This window comes from Aquarana catesbeiana, linkage group LG08 (genome assembly GCF_042186555.1).
Source record: "Aquarana catesbeiana isolate 2022-GZ linkage group LG08, ASM4218655v1, whole genome shotgun sequence".
Classification (NCBI taxonomy): domain Eukaryota; kingdom Metazoa; phylum Chordata; class Amphibia; order Anura; family Ranidae; genus Aquarana; species Aquarana catesbeiana.
This window is the reverse complement of record NC_133331.1, coordinates 1,766,525-1,783,592: the sequence shown is the minus strand read 5'-3', so window position 1 is coordinate 1,783,592 and position 17,068 is coordinate 1,766,525.

Below are 17,068 nucleotides of genomic sequence, written 5' to 3'. Positions count from 1 at the left end.
TGACCTCTCAGTTGGTGGTCCCGGTATAATTCTGGGGTCACTTTGAAGTTCTAACTGCATGACACCAGGGATTATTTTATCGGTCTGTTAGGACTAGTTTACATGTTACTTCGAAACAAGGCTTCGGACAGGCTTTGTTAAAGCTCTCTGAACGCCAGTCGAAGCTCCTCCCACTAAATACAATGGTTGGCTTACAGTCCTGTTTACACCTTGTGTTTGCTTTGCTTCGCTTCAGAAATGATCCCCCGCGTCTCTCTGGGGCTCATTTACACTTGGCTTGGCTTCAAAACACATTAAAGTGTCGACCACCTCAACATGCTTTTATGATGTGCTTTTGATGCGTCGGTGGTGCTTCCATGAAGCTTTGGTGATGCTTCTGTGATTCTCTTTTAAAGCTTTGTTGAAGCTTTACAGATGCTCTGTGTGTGTGAATATCTCATACCTGCAATTTCTCCAAAACAAAGCGAAGCTAAAGCTGAATTAAAGCCTCTCGAAGCCACAGGTGCTTCAAGGGAGCTTTACCATAGACTTCTATGGAGGCTTTGAAGATGCTTTGAAGCACCACTAAAGCTACACGGGTTATAATTTTTGAGGCGAAGCCGAAACAAAGCAAAGCAAAGCAAAAGCAAGGTGAACAGGACTGTAAGCTAACGATTTTATTTAGTGACAGGAGCTTTGACTGGCGTTCAGAAAGCTTTAACAAAGCCTGTCCGAAGCCTTGTTTTGAAGCAAAGTGGAAACTAGCCCTTAGTGGTGCTTCAAAGTGTCCTCAAATCCTCCATAGAACTCTATGACAAAGCTCACTTGAAGCACCACCGAAGCATCATCGAAGCATCATCGAAGCATCATCCAAGCATCACCGAAGCACCACCAAAGCATCATAGAAGCATCATCGAAGCATCATTGAAGCACCACCGAAGCATCATTGAAGCATCACCGAAGCACCACTGAAGCATCACCGAAGCATCATCGAAGCACCACTGAAGCACCACCAAAGCATCATTGAAGCATCATCCAAGCATCATCCAAGCATCACCGAAGCACCACTGAAGCACCACCGAAGCATCACCGGAGCACCACTGAAGCATCATTGAAGCAACACTGAAACACCACCAAAGCATCATCGAAGCATCATTGAATCACCACAAAGCATCGCACAAGTATCAAAAACACATCAGAGAAGCGCGTTGAAGCTGTAGGCGTTTTAATGCATGTTGAAGCCGAAGCGAGTGTAACTGACCCCTAAGGGGAATTCTTCCCGCCGGTCATCAATAAGGGGTATTTTTTCCACTGACTCTCAAGAATTGCGCATATCAGGGATTCTCCAAGACCTCAAATATATTTCAAGGGTTTCTCTGGGGTAAAAAAAGGTTGAGAAAAGCCGTTCTGGAGAAATCCTACAGGTATAGTATATACAGTACAAAGTCACATTGCTACAAACTGAAACAATGTAACTATATAAACCTGTCTATCAACCGATATAAAAACAGAAAATGACTCCTGCGCACAAGTGGTCGACCCAATATAGAAGGAACACACTGGCCTTGCTGCCCTCAAGGATGGGGATTCCTAGCAAACAAAGACATAAAAAGAGAAAAGGGCGCACCAGCCATGTGCATTATCTTTTGTAAAACATTTATTAAATAAAATGATAAAGGAAATTACTCACAAGCAGTAAAAAATCATGTGCCATAAACCTTGGACATCAACTTGCAACAAGTGGTATAGATGATGAACAAAACCTTCCAAAGGTGTTTCCGAGGAATATATACACTGCCCGCTTACGCGTTTCGAAGGGCTCATCCCTTCTTCATCAGAGCTCAGCAGTCTGCTTGTGAGTAATTTCCTTTATCATTTTATTTAATAAATGTTTTACAAAAGATAATGCACATGGCTGGTGCGCCCTTTTCTCTTTTTATGTCTTTATAAACCTGTCTATACCTGGAGTTCTTCTTTAAGCACCTCCTTACCGGACCATGGTCAGAAGACGTCCTCCGGAGGAGGGGAATATGGCTGCAGCAATATGACATGACAACACCCCCCCCCCCCCATATTGTTTTTTTCAGCCTGAGATTCTCTTATAGATAAAAGTGATCCGAGCGACGGATTCGCAGCTGGATCACCTTTAGAAGCGGCGATTCCGCTTTCTGATGGCTCTCCGGCTTACCTGGATGATTGGTATCCCCGGGAACCGAACCTGCGGTTGCGGCAGCTGGTCGCAGTGATGAGCAGAGGAAAGATGGCCTCCGTTTATCTCTATGGCCTAGAAGGACTGACGCGACGCCGTGATGTCACTTCCGGTTCCGGCTCAATGTAAACAAACAATTTATTTTTTTAAAGCATTAAATCAATTTGAATGCTTTACATTGTAGAGGAGAGATGTGGGGGGCTTATTGACCCCAGAACTCTCCACAAAGAGGACCTGTCACTGCTTAATTCTCTCACAAGGAATATTTACATTCCTGGTTATAGGAATAAACGTGATAAAAAAAATGTTTTTTTTTTTCAAGGGACAGTGTGCAAAATAAAATATAATAAAATAAATAGTAAAAAAAAAATTTTTTAAATTTAAACCCCCCCCCCCCCCCCCATGCTGTATGCGGTAGTGAACGCAAACGTAGGTCACACCCACATATGTAAACGGTGTTCAAACCACACATATAAGGTATCGCCGCGATCGTTAGAGCGAGAACAATTTTTTTAAACGCTAGACCTCTTCTGTAACTCTAAACTGGTAACCTGTAGAAAAATTTAAAGCGTCTCCTATGGAGATTTTTAAGTACCGTAGTTTATTGCCATTCCGCGAGTGTGCGCAATTTTAAAGCGTGACATGTTGGGTATCTATTTACTCTGCATAACATCATATTTTATATTTTACAAAAAAAAAAATGGGGTATACTGTATATATTGTGTTTTGTTCTTTTTTAAAATTCATTAAAGTGTATTTTTTCCCCCCAAAAAAATAAAATTGCATTTGAAAAATCGCTGTGCAAATACTGTGTTACATAAAAAATTGCAAGGACCTTTATTTTGTTCTCTAGGGTCTCTGCTAAAAATATATATATAATGTTTGGGGGTTCTAAGTGATTTTCTAGCAAAAAAACACAGATCTGTACATATATGAGAGAAGTGTCAGAATTGGCCGTGTAAGCAAGTTGTTAATATAGATATATTAACTAAGCAACTTTTTACATTTTCTCTTCATGTTTTTCTTCCGTTTTGTTCTATAAACAATTAGTAATTTATAGTAATCATGATGCAAATGATAATAATTCATCTATTTTTCTGCATGTGCTGTTTTTTCTTTTTTTGTACTTATATTACAGGCAGCCAGTGAACACAACATCTCGCCATCAACGTCAAAACTTACTGACTGCCGTTTTCCACTTGAATTGTGGTGTTGTTGAAGATGTAGGTAGAGTGCTGAGCCCGTGTTTTTAAACATATAGTTTTATGGTTCTGTTTTTACTTGATTATAATGGTTATGATACGATCGGAGGGGCGTGAAAAGGGAAAAACTGTAACCCTCCTCACAAACTTTCATAACATAGTCAGATCAGGGGGGTGCTGAAATTCCCCCGGACGGTTCCCGGCGCGTCATTTCTGAACTTGGACCGCAAGCTACAAGAGTCCGGCTGAGGAAAACGTGTGTCCGGGTCATCCTTCCTGACAACTCAACCAATGTTAATAGGTGACAAATATTTCCTGAGCTTCAGACTCATTTAACTTGAATTCTGGAATTAGTTGTAGATGTGGATTTATATCTGGTATCGATATTAAGGAAGAACCGCAAACAACAAGAAAAAACAAAACAAAACGTGAAGTCTAGCCCCAAAATCCATACAAGACCGTTATCTGAGCATGCAGCCTAGGTGGCCAGGAAAAAGATGGGGGGGTGGGGGTGTTGTGGGCACCCCCTTCCCTAAACCATACCAAGCCACGTTCCCTCAACATGGGAGGGTCACAAGAGTGCAAAATGAACTGCAGTCCTGTAATCTACAGGAGAAGTACATCCAAACAAGTCTTCCCCGTACTTCTCCTTTCTTCAGTTCTCCAATATCCTTTCTGTGAATTGATGCCCAAAACTTATTCCAGATGAGGTCTTACTAATGATTTGTACAGATGATGTCTCTCTCTCTGGAGTCCATACCTCTCTTATACAAGAAAGGACTTTGCTCGCTTTGGAAACCGCAGCTTGGCATTGCATGCTATTATTTTTGATCTACCAGAACACCCAGATCCTTCTCCACCATTAATTCCCCCAGATCCTTCTACACCATTGATTCCCCCAGATCCTTCTCCGCTATGGACTCCCCCAGATGCTTCTACACCATGGACTCCCCTAGATTCTTCTCCACCATTGATTCCCCCAGATCCTTCTACACCATTGATTCCCCCAGATCCTTCTACACCATTGATTCCCCCAGATCCTTCTACACCATTGATTCCCCCAGATCCTTCTCCGCCATGGACTCCCCCAGATGCTTCTACACCATGGACTCCCCTAGATTCTTCTCCACCATTGATTCCCCCAGATCCTTCTACACCATTGATTCCCCCAGATCCTTCTCCGCCATGGACTCCCCCAGATGCTTCTACACCATGGACTCCCCTAGATCCTTCTCCACCACTGATTCCCCCAGATCCTTCTACACCATTGATTCCCCCAGATCCTTCTCCGCCATGGACTCCCCCAGATGCTTCTACACCATAGACTCCCCTAGATCCTTCTCCACCATTGATTCCCCCAGATCCTTCTACACCATTGATTCCCCTAGATCATTCTACACCATTGATTCCCCCAGATCCTTCTCCACCATGGACTCCCCCAGATGCTTCTACACCATGGACTCCCCAGATTCTTCTACACCATGGACTCCCCTAGATCCTTCTACACCATTGATTCCCACAGATCCTTCTCCACCATGGAATTCCACAGATCCTTCTCCATCAGGGGTAGGCAACTGGGGCCCTCCAGCTGTTGTGAAACTACATTTCCTATGAGGCATTGCAAGGCTAGCAGTAACAATTACTCCCAGAGGCATTATGGGACTTGTAGTTCTGCAACAGCTGGAGGGCCCCAGGTTGCCTACCCCTGTTCTACACCATTGACTCCCCCAGATCCTTCTACACCATGGACTCCCCCAGATTCTTCTCCACCATGGACTCTCCCAGATGCTTTTCCACCATGAACTCCCCCAGATGCTTCTCCACCATGGACTCCCCCAGATCCTTCTACACCATGGACTCCCCTAGATCCTTCTACACCATTGATTCCCCCAGATCCTTTTCCACCATGGACTCCCCCAGATCCTTCTCCACCAGGGGTAGGCAACCTAAGGCCCTCCAGCTGTTGAGAAACTACATTTCCCATGAGACATTGCAAGGCTGGCAGTTACAATTACTCCCAGAGGCATGATGGGATTTGTAGTTCTGCAACAGCTGGAGGGCCCCAGGTTACCTACACCTGTTTTACACCATTGACTCCCCCAGATCCTTCTTCACCATTGACTCCCCCAGATACTTATAGAGAAAACTGGAAAGGGGGGATTTTGTATGGTGCCACAAATATAACAACCATTTGATATAAAGTATGAAACATTTTATTAATCAAGGAAATATAAAAAAAGAGTAAACAAATGTTTACTCTCACATACAAATAAACATTATAAAATGATCACAGCATGATAATAAACAACATAGTGCATAGAGAACTTAATAAAGATATATAAATGCCTGTTGGCTCAACATGTTTCGCTCATTACTTTTTCAGGAGCTGTAAGGCAATATATTGGCTACAAGGAAATAGAAAATACAGAGTGTAAGATATCAAACTACAACAATTTATTATAATTTGTAATATATATAAATAAAATCTAATAAAAGAGAAATTAGACACTTATACAATGCATGATACATAGGACATACAACCACATCATTGATAAGCTATGGCAGTAGTGGAACTCACATATAGTAATGTACAGTAATGGTGGAACTCACCTATCATGTATGTGATGAATAAATTGATCAAAGAAAAGGGGAGCAGAAAGGGGAGCATCAAGTCCAACAATGGGGATCGCAGGGTGGGCACCAGAAGAAGACGAGATCCCTCCCCAAAACTTGCTGAAATACCTTAAAAAAACAAAAATAAAACAAATGGAGCAAAGAGGGACTAAAGAGCAAGAAATAGAAAAGGAGAGTGAGAAAGGGGGGGGGGGTGGAGGAAAAAAAAGAACATGAAAGGGGGAAGGAGAGAGAATGGGTGGAAAAGATGTGGGTCTCCCCCAGATCCTTCTCCACCATTGACTCCCCCAGTTGTACTCCCCCAGTTGTACTCCCCCTAGTATGTATGATGTATATTCTTAGCCCCCAAGTGCAGAACTTTACATTTATCAGCATTAAACCTCCTTTTCCACATAGTCGCCAAATTAGACAGAGCATTGAGGTCAGCTTGTAAGTTGGAGACATCCGGTAAGGACGTTATTCCTCTGCATAGCTCGGTGTCATCTGCATACAGTAGCTTGGTGCGCCTTAATATTCTATTCATGTCTTCAGCTGTCCTTTTGTGCCCGAGCAGACGGATAGGGTAATATTTTTATGGGCAACTTGCTTCACTCTTAATCTGCCATTGATAGTTGGATCTTTACCAAATTTTTGATTGAACTTTGTTGCTAACCTCATTTGTACTAAATATGCTTCTTTTCTTCTGCCCTGGTTCTTGATCCGCACAGTGGCTTTGATGCTTGATGCTAATTAGTCCTGGCAACAGCCTCTGAATAATCTCCCCAACTATTTGTCTGGTTCATCCTTTGGTATTGTCATTGCCCGCCCACACACTAGCTTAGCAACCTCTATTGTTCCTTGGTCTACTTAGCTGTCATTTGCAAGGCCTTCCAAAACATTGGCGTCTCTAGCTTTCATATTTAGGGGGGGCACATGGGGGGACAAGGACAAAAGTAAGGGGGCAACTATAAAACGCAATATATATATATATATATGTATACACACACACATTTTATTAATGACAATGGGCATCAAATGCATAAACATGAAATATTCCTGACCATGCACAGTGGCCGTGCTCTGTAAGCGGGAGATATTTGTAATCCGGCGGTGCTGGGGACTTATGGTCACCCTAGGCTAGTGCCTGACAGGACCCACAGGTCAGTTTCCAGCAGGACCCACAGGTCAGTGGCCAGCTCCCAGCAGGACCCACAAGCTGCGTATCTGTGGGTCCTGCTGGCCACTGACCTGTGGGTCATGGTCGGAGGTCCTGCTGGCCTCAGTGGCCTGTAGGCCATGGGCAGCTCCCAGCAGGAATCACAGGCCATGAAGGGCAAGGTAGATGAGGTGTATGGGGGGGAGATCGAATGATCAGTCCTATGGGGGTGTCAGGGTCTCTCACCTACCTTGCTCGGCAGACTCAGAGCCCAGCAGGACAGGACAGGTCCTCTCTTCCAAGTTCCACCTTCTCCATCCTTGCACTGCTGCTTCCTCCAGTCGTGGGGGTCAGTCGGTGATGTTGCTCCTGGGGGGTCAGTCTCAACTCCACAGTACTCTGCACTGTCTGCAGCCACCAGGCGCACCCAGGCCAGCCACGTGGTGTCCAGGCAGGCCAGGCAATATCCCACTGCGGCGATGGGAGTTGTAGGTAGCACGTAGGCTCAGGCTGGGTGCTCTCCTCTGACTCCACCCCCCGGGAGCTTGAGCGCGCAGCGGTTGTCATGCGACGGCAACACCACCTGGGCTAACCTCGCTTACTGGCTCACACAGTCACAGTGAATCGTTCAAGGCGGACAGACAGCTGCGGTGCCGGCCGGCGGCCATTAATAAATGAATACATTTATTACAGACAGTGCTTAATTGGGGGGGCACATGGGGGGGGCACACTGTAAAATTGGGGTGGTCGTGGCCCCCTCAGGCCCCACCCTGGTGACGTCCATGAGTGCCGGTGTCTTGCCGAGAAAGTTCCCTAGGCGGATAAGTTCCCCCCTGTACTGCGCAGGCGCAGCGCCTGCACAGTACAAACTACTGTCAGCCGCCGGAGATAGCTGAAGCTCAAACGCTTCAATCAGCTGTACACGGCGCCTGCGCCCTAGGTCCAGGTTCCTTCCCCACCATCCAAGTGGACCTAGAGGGGGAATTTAAAGAGCCGAGCGAAGCGAAGCCGTGCCCGAAGCGTGGCGAGCGAAGTGAGCCCGCGAGGGGCCCTCTTACAGGCACCGTGTACAGCTGATTTTCAGCTATTCCGCTTCGGCTATTTCCGCCGGATCCTACTGCGCAGGCGCTGGAGGGGGAACTTATCCGCTGAGCGGAACTTTCTCGGCAAAACACCGGTCCCAAAATTTCAGCTCCACCACCAGGGGCTCTCAGCCCTAGCTAGCCTCTAGAGATTCTAACCCCCATCTGGAATCCTCAATTATACTTTCATATTTTAGCGAGGTAAGCACAATTTTTTGTAGCTTCTGATCTTCAATAGGGTAGTTTGGTCTTCTCCAGGCATCTTCTGTGATGACACCCTGAGAACCCAACTCCCTAAAATATATTTCTGATCTTTATTTTTGTTAAACCTCTACTTTGACATTTATGGACAACTTAGTAGGGGTAAGGCTGAGCTTTTTAAAGCCTGTGTTTCTTGTTTGGTTCAGGCAAGCGGGTGGGTCAAGGGTGTCAACCTGGAGGATTTCGCACTTCAGGCTCATCCACAAACATTCATCTTTTGGAGACTCTGTTGGTGAGAGCCATGCTCTTTGGTCTGAACACCTATTGTGCCAGTTATGAGGGTCTCCACAGCCAGTTTCTGCTTGTGGCCTAGTGGAGAGGGTTCCATCTGCTTGGCATTAGAAGGAAAGGTTCCCCTGGGTGCACACACCTTGGAAACCTGGGTCCCCATGTCTTATGGGCCTTGGGTGTGTGGCAGGATCCCCTTTGGTCTAGGTCTGGAACCACTGCTAATGGAGAGGCCTGTTGTAAGTGTGCAAATGAATCCTCACATGGACTGGGGGCCAAAATTAGTCAGGAGCCTAAAAAAGTAGTGAACGAGGACAATGGTTATTAGGCTCTAAGACCCACCGCCACCGAACATTTAACTGTAGACCTTGGCGCATGAACTGGCTTAACAACCTGAATCAAGGGGGCGCTACAACAGGAGTAGCTGGAACACCCAAAGGTGGAAGGGAACACCAAAAACAGGACAGAAGCAGAGCCAGGACTTATGGTGAGGAGCTCTCACTGTTGGAGTATCCAAGTCATATAAGAAGCCAAGGCCCCACCAATAACCAAAAAAAAACACTTTTGGGTTGACTAATCTTTATATTGGCCATTTAGGCAAAACACTATGGGTGAACGTGGCCCGTGTATCACCCAAAAGCAACAATAAGGGAAGCATGGGAAATGCCTCGCTGAACCACAGAAAAAACCTTAGTAAATCTATCCAAAGTTTCTAAATGATAGTAATTTCACTTAATATTTCAAATATCGCCCCCCAGGGGATCATCTGCATGTGGCACTTGGTCCCGTTCTGATCCATTACCCCCTTGTGCATTAAAATGCCATTTTACTTTTGTTTTGTTCTAGCTGTAGCACATCCCAGGCAGAAGCCCAATTTATGGGCATTCCTAAGGGGGAGATACAGCAGAGATAGATCTGCCGATGTGTGGTATGTTTACCACCAGCTGCAGATCTGTAATGTAACCATTGGATTTGTTTACTAATGACTTTCTCTCAGTGCTGCAGTGTTGTGTGGTAGATCTGCAGCTGCACCACAACATTGACTGAGATTGTTTCTGAGCTGATCCTGCCCCCTGGTATGCTGAAGGATGGCATTGCAGAATGCCCTTGTGGCCAGAGACAAGCACTTCGGCGTGGTTGGACAGCAGTGGGGGGAGGGGACTGTTCAACCACACTGTTCAGCAACTACATGTATCAGAACATGACCAAGAGCTTCATACCCTTCTTCCTACGGGGGATTCATAAAGATTTTTGGGTCTCCAAACTTTTAAAACCGTTTACTTTGCTTCAAAAATAGGTGTGCCAAGCTGGTAGCATCATACTCAAAAAGACTGGAGGCTGTGATTGGTGCCAAAGGAGCTTCACCAAAGTATTGAGCAAAGGCTGTGATACCTATGTACATGGGAGGAGCCTGTGATACTTATGTACGTGGGAGGAGTCTGTGATACTTATGTACATGGGAGGAGCCTGTGATACTTATGTACATGGGAGGAGCCTGTGATACTTATGTACATGGGAGGAGTCTGTGATAGTTATGTACATGGGAGGAGTCTGTGATAGTTATGTACATGGGAGGAGTCTGTGATACTTATGTACATGGGAGGAGTCTGTGATACTTATGTACATGGGAGGAGTCTGTGATACTTATGTACATGGGAGGAGTCTGTGATAGTTATGTACATGGGAGGAGTCTGTGATACTTATGTACATGGGAGGAGTCTGTGATACTTATGTACATGGGAGGAGTCTGTGATACTTATGTACATGGGAGGAGTCTGTGATACTTATGTTCAAGGGAAGAGCCTGTGATACTTATGTACATGGGAGGAGCCTGTGATACTTATGTACATGGGAGGAGCCTGTGATACTTATGTACATGGGAGGAGCCTGTGATACTTATGTACATGGGAGGAGCCTGTGATACCTATGTACATGGGAGGAGCCTGATACTTATGTACATGGGAGGAGCCTGTGATACTTATGTACATGGGAGGAGCTTGTGATACTTATGTACATGGGAGGAGTCTGTGATACTTATGTACATGGGAGGAGTCTGTGATAATTATGTACATGGGAGGAGCCTGTGATACTAATGTACATGGGAGGAGTCTGTGATACTTATGTACATGGGAGGAGTCTGTGATAATTATGTACATGGGAGGAGCCTGTGATACTTATGTACATGGGAGGAGCCTGTGATACTTATGTACATGGGAGGAGTCTGTGATAATTATGTACATGGGAGGAGCCTGTGATACTTATGTACATGGGAGGAGTCTGTGATACTTATGTACATGGGAGGAGCCTGTGATACTTATGTACATGGGAGGAGCCTGTGATACTTATGTACATGGGAGGAGCCTGTGATACTTATGTACATGGAAGGAGCCTGTGATACTTATGTACATGGGAGGAGCCTGTGATACTTATGTACATGGGAGGAGTCTGTGATACTTATGTACATGGGAGGAGTCTGTGAGACTTATGTACATGGGAGGAGTCTGTGATACTTATGTACATGGGAGGAGCCTGTGATACTTATGTACATGGGAGGAGCCTGTGATACTTATGTACATGGGAGGATCCTGTGATACTTATTTACATGGGAGGAGTCTGTGATACTTCTGTACATGGGAGGAGTCTGTGATACTTATGTACATGGGAGGAGCCTGTGATACTTATGTACATGGGAGGAGTCTGTGATACTTACAGTCAGGTCCATAAATATTGGGACATCGTCACAATTCTAATCTTTTTGGCTCTATACACCACAATGGATCTGAAATGAAAGAACAAGATGTGCTTTAACTGCAGACTTCCAGCTTTAATTTGAGGGAATTTACATCCAAATCAGGTGAACGGTGTAGGAATTACAACAGTCTGTATATGTGCCTCCCACTTTTTAAGGGACCAAACGTAACGGGACAGATTAACAATCATCCATCAAACTTTCACTTTTTAATACTTGGTTGCAAATCCTTTACAGTCAATTACAGCCTGAAGTCTGGAAGGCATAGACATCACCAGACGCTGGGTTTCATCCCTGGTGATGCTCTGCCAGGCCTTTACTACAACTGTCTTCAGTTCCTGCTTGTTCTTGGGGCATTTTCCCTTCAGTTTTGTCTTCAGCAAGTGAAATGCATGCTCAATCGGATTCAGGTCAGGTGATTGACTTGGCCATTGCATAACATTCCACTTCTTTCCCTTAAAAAACTCTTTGGTTGCTTTCGCAGTATGCTTCGGGTCATTGTCCATCTGCACTGTGAAGCGCCGTCCAATGAGTTCTGAAGCATTTTGCTGAATATGAGCAGATAATATTGTCCGAAACACTTCAGAATTCATCCTGCTGCTTTTGTCAGCAGTCACATCATCAATAAATACAAGAGAACCAGTTCCATTGGCAGCCATACATGGCCACGCCATGACACTACCACCACCATGCTTTACTGATGAGGTGGTATGCTTTGGATCATGAGCAGTTCCTTTCCTTCTCCATACTCTTCTCTTCCCATCACTCTGGTACAAGTTGATCTTGGTCTCATCTGTCCATAGGATGTTGTTCCAGAACTGTGATGGCTTTTTTAGATGTTGTTTGGCAAACTCTAATCTGGCCTTCTTGTTTTTGAGGCTCACCAATGGTTTACATCTTGTGGTGAACCCTCTGTATTCAATCTGGTGAAGTCTTCTCTTGATTGTTGACTTTGACACACATACACCTACCTCCTGGAGAGTGTTCTTCATCTGGCCAACTGTTGTGAAGGGTGTTTTCTTCACCAGGGAAAGAATTCTTCGGTCATCCACCACAGTTGTTTTCCGTGGTCTTCCGGGTCTTTTGGTGTTGCTGAGCTCACCGGTTGATTTGGCCACACCTAATGTTTTTGCTATCTCTCTGATGGGTTTGTTTTGTTTTTTCAGCCTAATGATGGCTTGCTTCACTGATAGTGACAGATCTTTGGATCTCATATTGAGAGTTGACAGCAACAGATTCCAAATGCAAAGAGCACACTTGAAATGAACTCTGGACCTTTTATCTGCTCCTTGTAAATGGGATAATGAGGGAATAACACACACCTGGCCATGGAACAGCTGAGCAGCCCGATTGTCCCATTACTTTTGGTCCCTTAAAAAGTGGGAGGCACATATACAAACTGTTGTAATTCCTACACCGTTCACCTGATTTGGATGTAAATAGTTAAAGCACATCTTGTTCGTTTCATTTCAAATCCATTGTGGTGTATAGAGCCAAAAAGATTAGAATTGTGTCCATGTCCCAATATTTATGGACCTGACTGTATGTACATAGGAGGAGTCTGTGATACTTATGTACATGGGAGGAGCCTGTGATACTTATGTACATGGGAGGAGTCTGTGATACTTATGTACATGGGAGGAGCCTGTGATACTTATGTACATGGGAGGAGTCTGTGATACTTATGTACATGGGAGGAGTCTGTGATACTTATGTACATGGGAGGAGCCTGTGATACTTATGTACAGGGGAGGAGCCTGTGATACTTATGTACATGGGAGGAGTCTGTGATACTTATGTACATGGGAGGAGCCTGTGATACTTATGTACATGGGAGGAGCCTGTGATAGTTATGTACATGGGAGGAGTCTGTGATACTTATGTACATGGGAGGAGCCTGTGATACTTATGTACATGGGAGGAGCCTGTGATACTTATGTACATGGGAGGAGTCTGTGATACTTATGTACATGGGAGGAGCCTGTGATACTTATGTACATGGGAGGAGCCTGTGATAGTTATGTACCTGGGAGGAGTCTGTGATACTTATGTACACGGGAGGAGTCTGTGATATTTATGTACATGGGAGGAGTCTGTGATACATGGGAGGAGCCTGTGATTCTTATGTACATGGGAGGAGCCTGTGATACATGGGAGGAGTCTGTGATACTTATGTACATGGGAGGAGCCTGTGATACATGGGAGGAGTCTGTGATACTTATGTACATGGGAGGAGTCTGTGATACTTATGTACATGGGAGGAGCCTGTGATACTTATGTACATGGGAGGAGCCTGTGATACATGGGAGGAGCCTGTGATACTTATGTACATGGGAGGAGACTGTGATACATGGGAGGAGCCTGTGATACTTATGTACATGGGAGGAGCCTGTGATACATGGGAAGAGTCTGTGATACTTATGTACATGGGAGGAGCCTGTGATACATGGGAGGAGTCTGTGATACTTATGTACATGGGAGGAGCCTGTGATACATGGGAGGAGTCTGTGATACTTATGTACATGGGAGGAGCCTGTGATAAATGGGAGGAGTCTGTGATACTTATGTACATGGGAGGAGCCTGTGATACATGGGAGGAGTCTGTGATACTTATGTACATGGGAGGAGCTTGTGATACATGGGAGGAGTCTGTGATACTTATGTACATGGGAGGAGCCTGTGATACATGGGAGGAGTCTGTGATACTTATGTACATGGGAGGAGCCTGTGATACATGGGAGGAGTCTGTGATACTTATGTACATGGGAGGAGCCTGTGATAAATGGGAGGAGTCTGTGATACTTATGTACATGGGAGGAGCCTGTGATACATGGGAGGAGTCTGTGATACTTATGTACATGGGAGGAGCCTGTGATAAATGGGAGGAGTCTGTGATACTTATGTACATGGGAGGAGCCTGTGATACATGGGAGGAGTCTGTGATACTTATGTACATGGGAGGAGCCTGTGATACATGGGAGGAGTCTGTGATACTTATGTACATGGGAGGAGCTTGTGATACATGGGAGGAGTCTGTGATACTTATGTACATGGGAGGAGCCTGTGATACATGGGAGGAGTCTGTGATACTTATGTACATGGGAGGAGCTTGTGATACATGGGAGGAGTCTGTGATACTTATGTACATGGGAGGAGCCTGTGATACATGGGAGGAGTCTGTGATACTTATGTACATGGGAGGAGTCTGTGATACTTATGTACATGGGAGGAGCCTGTGATACATGGGAGGAGTCTGTGATACTTATGTACATGGGAGGAGTCTGTGATACTTATGTACATGGGAGGAGCCTGTGATACATGGGAGGAGTCTGTGATACTTATGTACATGGGAGGAGCTTGTGATACATGGGAGGAGTCTGTGATACTTATGTACATGGGAGGAGCCTGTGATACATGGGAGGAGTCTGTGATACTTATGTACATGGGATTTGTTTCCTTTTTTAATTGTGATAAATTTGCAAAGATTTCAAACAAACTTCTTTCACATTGTCATTATGGGGGATTGTTTGTAGAATTTTTGAATCCATTTTGGAATAAGGCTGTAACATAACAAAATGTGGAAAAAGTGAAGCGTTGTGAATACTTTCTGGATGCATTGTATCAGTGGAAGGCTCCAAGGGCCAGATAACGGGTAGAAATGGGCCCCATGCAGCTCGTGGGTTACAGTTCGGAGACCTCTGATTTACACAGACAATCCATTCTGCAGTGGAGAAATAAAGAGAAGAATATTATTGGCTGCTGTGGACGGTTCCTCTGCGTTCTCGCACACCTGCACTGCTTGGAAGCCGTCCCTGGAAGGTATAATTAGAGTGACGGTTGTGTAGTTCCCTCTCTGCCGCTTACAGTAATCTAGGCAAATCTTCTGCTCTGCAGACACAAGTGCGGTTTGATGTGGGGACGCAGCGACCTCTTTACGACTGGAACACGCAGATGCAGTCACTCCAGCGAGACGAGAAAAAAAAAAAAAAACACACATCGCTGTCAGTTTTCAGTTTGCAGCGCACAAAGCCACAATCACCACACCGGCCGATCTACTGAATGATGAATATGTTCCTGTGAAATGTACAATCACACCCCTTCACATTGGGGCAGCTTTATAAAGGGGTCATTTTCTTGTTTTTGTTCTTTAACTATTTTCCATTCGCCTGGCTCAGAAAAACATGTTCAGCACTTTAGTTTGTCCTGAGAGTTGTTTTTATATATTTTTTTTTATTCTGTTGATTTTGTTAAGTCATTATTTTATATTATTTTTTCAGATTCTGTTGATTTTGTTGAGACATTTTTTATATTTTTTATATTCTGTTGATTTTGTTGTGTTACTTTAAAAAAAAAAAAAAATTCTTTCATATTTTTTGTTGATTTTGTTGAATCTTTTTTTTTTTTTTTTTTCATATTTTGTTGATTTTGTTAAGTCATTTTTTTTATTTTATGTTTTCATATTCTGCTGACTTTGTTGTCATTTTTTTTTATTTTTTCATATTCTGTTGATTTTGTTAAGTTACATAGTTACGTGGTAACTAAGTAATTATTTTATTTTATTTTTTCATATTGTGTTGATTTTGTTGGGTCACTTTTTTAAAAAAAATGATTTTGTATTTTGTTGAATCTTTTTATTTATTTTTTTTCATATTTTTTTTTCACCTTTTTAAGGCAATGCCTTCAGAATCCTGCCATTAAAATGTATAAATTATAATATATATATATATATATACTATTTTTGCTCTGCCACCTCGCCCATGTAATTCTAAATGCCAAGCAAATAAATACGTAAAGAGCTGCCACCACCACTTAAGTATAACTCACCAGACAAATGTATAAAGCGGGCTTCCAAACTTTCTAAACAAAGGGCCATGTTCCTGTCCTTCAGACTTTGGGGGGGCCGCACTGTGACCATCGGAAGTAGGAAATGTACCAGCATCAGTTGGAGTAAACAATGTCCCATCTTTGGTGTCAGTGAGAGGAATTGTGCCCCATCATTGGTCTCATTGGGCCCCATTGCTGGTGTCAGTGGGGGGGAACTGTACCCCATTGCTGGTGTCATTGGGAGAAATTGTGCCCCATCATTGGTGTCAGTGGGGGGGGGGGGAACTGTGCACCCCTTGCACCCACCATGTTTTTCAGGCTCTGCACTCCCATCGGCGGACCTGGGACCAGCATGGCAGGTAGCGGGAAAGGGGGCATTCTAACATCCATTTGCTGATCTCCCCTTTCTACTAAGAACCTGGAAGCGATGGGTAAAGTGTCACTTATGGTTTCCAATGTCACTTTCTCTGGCTGGTCTGGTCAGGGAGGAATCTAATGGAGGGTGATCTGCATTCCATTGGCTTAATTTGAGGGTGGCGGAGACATCAGGGGGCTAACATACCTTTTTTTTTAGAAAGATGTGAGATATCAGGGGTCTAAAAGTCCTCTTGTCGAAAGAGGGGAAACATCAGGGGCCTAAAAGAGCTTTTAAAGAAAGAGGAGAGACATCGGGGCCCAAAAGACCTTTTAAAGAAAGAGGGGGGACATCAGGGGTCTTAAATACCTTTTGTAGAAAGAGGTGAGGCATCAGGGGTCTACAAGACC